Genomic DNA, 6463 nt, shown 5'->3' with positions numbered 1-6463 from the left:
TGTAGATGTTAAACACAGACCTTGAGAATGGATGCAATTTCCTGTGCAATGAGTAGAGATATGAAAAGATAAAAAGACTGAGGATGGAGCTGTGTGTGGGCGGGAAGGATGCTGAGAGGCTGAAATGAAAAAGAATAAAGGAAGGAGTCTGAAGATTAGCCAGAGACGTGGTTAAAGTGAGTCTAAAGGAAGTCAAGTCCTAGAAGCCAAATGAAAAAGTTGTTTTAAGGAAGAAGGACTAAGAAGTAAGAGTGTGGCATGAACAGGGGGAAGCAAAAGAAAGCAAGAATGTATGTGGCTGTGAAGTGAACGCTTAAGTCTCTGAAATCAGAGGCTTAAAGAGAAGGAAAGATTAAAACCTAAAAAAAAAAGAAAGATTGAGATGGTGTAGGCTTGTAGACCCCTTGCAGGCCAGGGTCATTTGAGGACTGCACTGAGGTTAAGGTCGGCCAGGCAGGCCTAGGCCAGGAGGAGAAAATGTTCTCTTCCCCTTACCTCATGTTGCAAGGCCTAAATGCCTGGATCAGCAGGAAGTGGCTCTTGCCTAGCTTAAAGTGTATCTCTCTAAACAGAAGTGTTCTTTCTAAAGACCAAGAACATGTTGTCTCCAAAGGAAGGATGGCTAAGAGAATTCTTTATTCTGCAAGCATAAGCAGGATGTATTTTGTTCTTATTGCATTTCGTGTATATTTCACTTCACAGATGTTGGCTTGATACATTGTTATGTTTATCTGATCTCTGCGAGTATATAGCTATGTGAGAAATAAACGGCAGTATGCAGTTGCAAGTGCTGCCTTTGCTCTGCATCCCCTGTGTCCTGGTGATTTCGTAGACCCTTACCCAGGGACCCCAACGCACTAGACATTGACAAAAGATCTCAGTCCACTCAAGGAAGAAGAAGTCCCCCAATATCCTTCCTGCTTATGCTTCCAATATTAACATACAGCTGAGCCCACCTGACCACATCCTGGTTGATACCAACTTTATCCACTTTTCCATTAAACACAAACATGCCTTAGTCTAGTCAGTGATGGGCCATCCATATGCCATGTGTATCCTTGCAGAAATAACTGTGTAATGGCTGTCATTGAGAAATGACAGCAGAAGTATCATGTGGCTCTAAGGATTGCCAAGGATCCAAAATTTGAGTAATTACTGTAACACACAAAGAAACAAATGCAGACGACTGCTTAGTACAGAGTAACTCAGCGCAGGTGTTATCTTGTGGTCACCAAGACCCTAAATAAAGGAAGGATCCGGAAGATCCCTGGAGTTCTCATCATATACGTTTCTAACCAGAGGTACAACATTGAGCAGATACCAGGTGATTCTGGAGCCCTTTGGTTCTAATCCTTAAAAGATAGAGAGTTCCTCTGCCTTTACCAGCTTGTTCTGTTGCCCGTTCATAGAGTAGTACATGATAGCATGAATTATTCCACTTACCCATTTGCTCTGTTATGAGCTAGCTGAGTATGGTTAGATACACCCAGTTTTTGGTGTTGTTTTGAAATTGATATTTTGTATCATTTTAAACTTTATTGTATCTTTTTATAAATCCGATGATTGCTCACATAAAAAATAAGACTGATAACCTGAAGAATGAGAAAAATAATAAATGGTAAAGGGAAATATTTATGCATTAGGTCAGATCAAAATTATGGATTTCTTTTCTACACAGGACATCATGGACAAAATTAACAGTCTGGAAGAATATATTTTCAGGATCTAAAATAAAACAAGGTATTGCTATGTGGAATATATCAACCATACCTTCAAATCACCAACAATAACAACAAGAGACATTAAACTTGGTAGAGAAAAAGGAATAAAAATGTAATTTAATAAAAGGGAAAATATATATGAAGAGAGAGTCCATGTTTTTAGTAATTAGAAAAAATGGTTATTAAAATAATTGTGTGATATATTTTTATACCATCATATTGACAAAAATTAGAAAGTGAGAGAATTTTAGCTGCTGGCCATGGGTGAAAATGGAACCATTTGGGCTTCTGCTGGTGAGATGTAAACTGGCACAGACTTTCTGGAGAGCAATCTATCAAATTTAATGAAATTAAATGTGCGTTAATCTAATATCACTGCTGGTTTTACTCCCCACCCCCCAACCTAACAGCCTGAAGGAAGACTCATGCATAGAACCATATGGTGGCAAATACAGGATGCTCTTTTTAGCATTGTTTTACACAAGCAGAGAATTGAAAGCAGTCTAGATGTCCTGTAAAGGTGATAAATAAAATAAATACAGTGGGTTCTTTCAGTGGAATATAATGCACTAGAAATAGTGAATGAGAGTTATATGCAGCTAAATGAATAAATACAAAAGGGAGAAAAAATTAAAAATGCTAGGTCAGTGTTCTCTATGTGAATTAAATCTGCATAAGAAGAACTATATTAAACTATACTATGTTTTTTTTAAGGAAACTTACCGGTCTCAGGTCAGGTACTAAGCACTTTATAGTGCCTACTTGTGTGTGGATGAAGAGGATGGGTGAGGAGATGATAATTTTTCAAAATAATGGGAAGAATATTGCAGAGATGATGGTTATGGTTCCCCATGAATTTCAGAGTATCTGAAGTTAAAAAAAAAAGTTTAAAGAGCATACCCCCATAATCACCATTCCAAAGCTTCAGTCAGCATTCTTTCTTTCTTTTTTTTTTTAAGATTCTATTTATTTATTTGACACAGAGAGACACAACCAGAGAGGGAACACAAGCAGGGGAAGTGGGGGAGGGAGAAGCAGGCTTCCCGCTGAGCAGGGAGCCCGATGTGGGACTCGATCCCAGGACCCTGGGATCATGACCTGAGCCGAAGGCAGACGCTTAACAAGTGAGCCACCCAGGTGCCCAGCATTATTTCTTTGATTACTCAGTGTTCCCTTGTTGAAAATTGCAAGCAAAATGAACTTTCATTTCTTCTTCCTTGTTGGTAAAAGATTTCTCTGTTCAGCGAAGTAAGAAAAACAGGCTTCTCAGGAACCTCCATGCTGATCTGTGTTTACTCTCTGATCATTAAATGGTGTCTTACTTTTTCTAATTAAATTTTTCCCTAAAGGAGTTGCCTTAGAGTAGATCAACTGAAGTTCCTTTGACGTGATGAAGTAGGGATAAGCACATAAGTCTTTATATTCTTTTTAAGTTGCTATTGTTCACAACCTCAAATCTTCAAATGGCAAGTTTATGCATCTCTGTTTTCTTTTTTTTTTTTTTAAGATTTTATTTATTTATTTGCGAGAGAGAGAATGAGAGACAGAGAGCATGAGAGGGAGGAGGGTCAGAGGGAGAAGCAGGCTCCCTGCCGAGCAGGGAGCCCGATGCGGGACTCGATCCCGGGACTCCAGGATCATGACCTGAGCCGAAGGCAGTCGCTTAACCAACTGAGCCACACAGGCGCCCAACATCTCTGTTTTCTTACTGAATAATTTATTATCTCAAGTATTATATGAAATTAATAAGTGAATAGGCAGCACTCTGGGGATGCAATCTCATAAAAAAATAGCGCCGATGGAGGTTCTTTTTCCAACTTATTATATTTCCAGTGTACAATAGCCTAGGCACGTTATGCTAAATTTGGCCCAAGAGGATATGTAGTTTTCAAAATATTGACCAAATCAGAGAACTGTCATGTAACATTCCTTTCCTAGTGACCTCTAAAAGTGTTTTTTCCTAAACCCATTTGATTTGTGTTATTTGAAGTGTTGCTTCCTTCTTCTGGCCTTCTCTCTTAACTTTGTGACTGTCAAGGGGGGATTTGCTTTGAATGTCCGTACAAGTTAATTGATTAATACGGTGATATAGTCTAGGTCAGAAACTGCCACACAGTCTGATGTATTGATTGCACTATCAACTGAAATACTGAAATAACATTATGTAGAAAAACTGGGCAGATTTTTTTTTTTTTTTTTTTTTATCTAGACCTATAGTATTGTGAAAGCAATGAAGGTGGAGGGGACATCTCCCTTGAACTAGCGTGTTTTACTTAATATGCAACAAAAGGAATGATACAGCTAACAGAAATTTTTATTTGATCAAGAAATATAGCCATCTGTAGGAGATTTCATAAGGCATGGCCTGAGCAGGAAATGTCTTCAGGTTCACATAAAATTAGGTCATTGTCCGATGTGCCTTCAAACAATTAGGATGTTAAAAACTAAATGTCCACTTTGGGAATCTAATTTTGGCCTTCTTATTATCCTGAAATACTGGAGGAGGGAGAATTTGTCTAGAAGAGGAAGAATGGAGCTTTCATTTGGGGGGAAAGAGAGCTATCAAGATGTCCACATTGACATACCAGTGACAGTAAGCAAAACAAGCCTTTGTTTCTGCTAGGGCTAGCCTCCATTTCTGTGGTCAAAAGTTAATACCACACTGATTTCAAAATTTGATAGAAACCTTTTTGTAAGATGCAAGAAAGTTAAACAAATTGCCTCAAAGTCAAGAATATCTTTAACCAGAAATTATAGTGTCTATGTCTACGAATCTTTCTCCTCAGTTTTGACAGGAAGCAAAGAAACTAACCAAGTGAAAAAAAACATTTCCCTTTATTACTTATTTCATAAAAGAAAACATATGGTTTGAACTCTACTCATTTCACAATGATTTAAAACTCAGAATTGGAAAGATGGCTCCCAGCTCCACACCATTCAGTTTTTGCTTTAGCAGACGAACACTTAGAGCCAAGCAAATATATCTAGGCTAGTTTTTTTTTTTTTTTTTCTTTTTTCAGATGTAGTAGAGATGGAGTCCTATGGCACAAAAGAAATATAAGACAGCAGTGAATATATGTAAAACAAAAAACCATAGAAATGCTGTGAATAAAGCAGGAAGAGATAGTCTGTAGGCTGCTCTGCTCCTTCATTCTTGTCCCTCACGCAACCTCTGCCACCCTCCCCCACACAAATGAAACCTTAAGGTTTTTCTTTACATAACATAGTTTGCAAACCACTGGTCTACATTGTGCCCCAAAATATTCATTCCTATTTTCTCAAATGCTATGCATATTTTCCCAACTTAAATCTTAAATGACATAGAATCAGGATTCTTAGATTACAGAGAAAATCAAAGACATATGGAGTTTTATTCTGCTAATCACACCACAATCATTTTTGAATAGGTCTATGGCTTATACAAACCATGACATGGTATTTTTTTAGGTTTTTTTCCCCATGATACAGCAACCTATTTTGTCTACAAATCATATTCAAGTCAGCCTCCTGCACACTGTAGTTCTTGTCACAAAAGGTATCTTAATGCTCCCTTCAGACTTGGTGCCTGCAGAAGAGGCAGTCCCTCAGTCCCATAGCAGTTGGCTACTTATCTCTCATTCCCTAAAGGGTATTATCTGTATAGATATTGTATTTAGAGTATCTACATACATCTACCTATCAATAGATTATATACACACACACATTCATTTCTGAAGTTTTCATGACTATTTTGAGTATAAGTTTGAATTCTGTGACTACAAGTTCTGACTTGGGAAGAAATACTATCCTTTATGGATATAAGAATTTTAAACTATGATATTAGGAGAGGAGGTTGTATTAGTTTCCTGTGGCTGCCACGACAAATGATCAAAAATTGGTGGCTTAAAACAATAGAAATATATTGCCTCATGATTCAGGATCCTAGAAGGGTTAAGCCCAGGTATTGGCAGAACCGTGTTTCCTCTGTGACCTCTTGGGGAGAATTTGTTCTTTGCCTCTTACAGCTACCAATAGATGGCCTGGCATTCAGCCTCACTCTGATCTCTGCCTCTATGGTCACTTTGTTTCTGCATCTTCTGTCTGTGTCTTCTCTTCTTCTGTCTCAAATCTTCCTCTATATTTCTCTTATGAGGACACTTGTCCTTGGATTTAGGGTCCACCCAGATAATCCAGATGATCTCCTCATCTCAAGATGGGTTTTTTTTTGTTTTTTTTTTAAAGATTTTATTTATTTGACAGAGAGAGATACAGCGAGAGAGGGAACACAAGCAGGGGGAGTGGGAGAGGGAGAAGCAGGCTTCCCGCCGAGCCAGGAGCCCGATGTGGGACTCGATCCCAGGACCCTGGGATCATGACCTGAGCCGAAGGCAGTCGCTTAACCAACTGAGCCACCCAGGCGCCCTGTTTTGTTTTTTTTTTAAGACTTTATTTATTTATTTGGGGATGGGGGAAGGAGCGGAGGAAGAGGGACAAGTAGACTCCATGCTGAGCACAGAGCCTGACGCGGGGCTCCTTCCCATGACCCCAAGATCATGACCTGAGCTGAAATCAAGAGTTGGAGGCTGAACCAAGTGAGCCACCTAGGTGCCCCTCATCTCAAGATTTTTAATGTAATTACATCTATAAAGGCCCTGTATCTAAGTAAGGTAATATTTATAGGTACTAGAAATTAGAACATGGATGTAACTTTTGGGTAAATTGTATTTAACTAATTTCTCACATACTTACCCTAATCTGATGGT

At 38.7% G+C, this 6463-nt stretch overlaps 1 pseudogene; it reads left to right on the top strand.

Moving 5' to 3' along the window:
- Positions 1-258: 258 nt before the first annotated feature.
- On the top strand, positions 259-1350 carry LOC123862990 (rRNA-processing protein FCF1 homolog; annotated as a pseudogene).
- Positions 1351-6463: the final 5113 nt, after the last annotated feature.

The sequence above is a fragment of the Mirounga angustirostris genome, unplaced genomic scaffold, assembly GCF_029215605.1.
Source record: "Mirounga angustirostris isolate CCGP_5_RB_7025 unplaced genomic scaffold, mMirAng1.0.hap1 SCAF_1, whole genome shotgun sequence".
Lineage (NCBI taxonomy): Eukaryota > Metazoa > Chordata > Mammalia > Carnivora > Phocidae > Mirounga > Mirounga angustirostris.
This window is presented reverse-complemented; position numbering and strand designations above follow the sequence as displayed.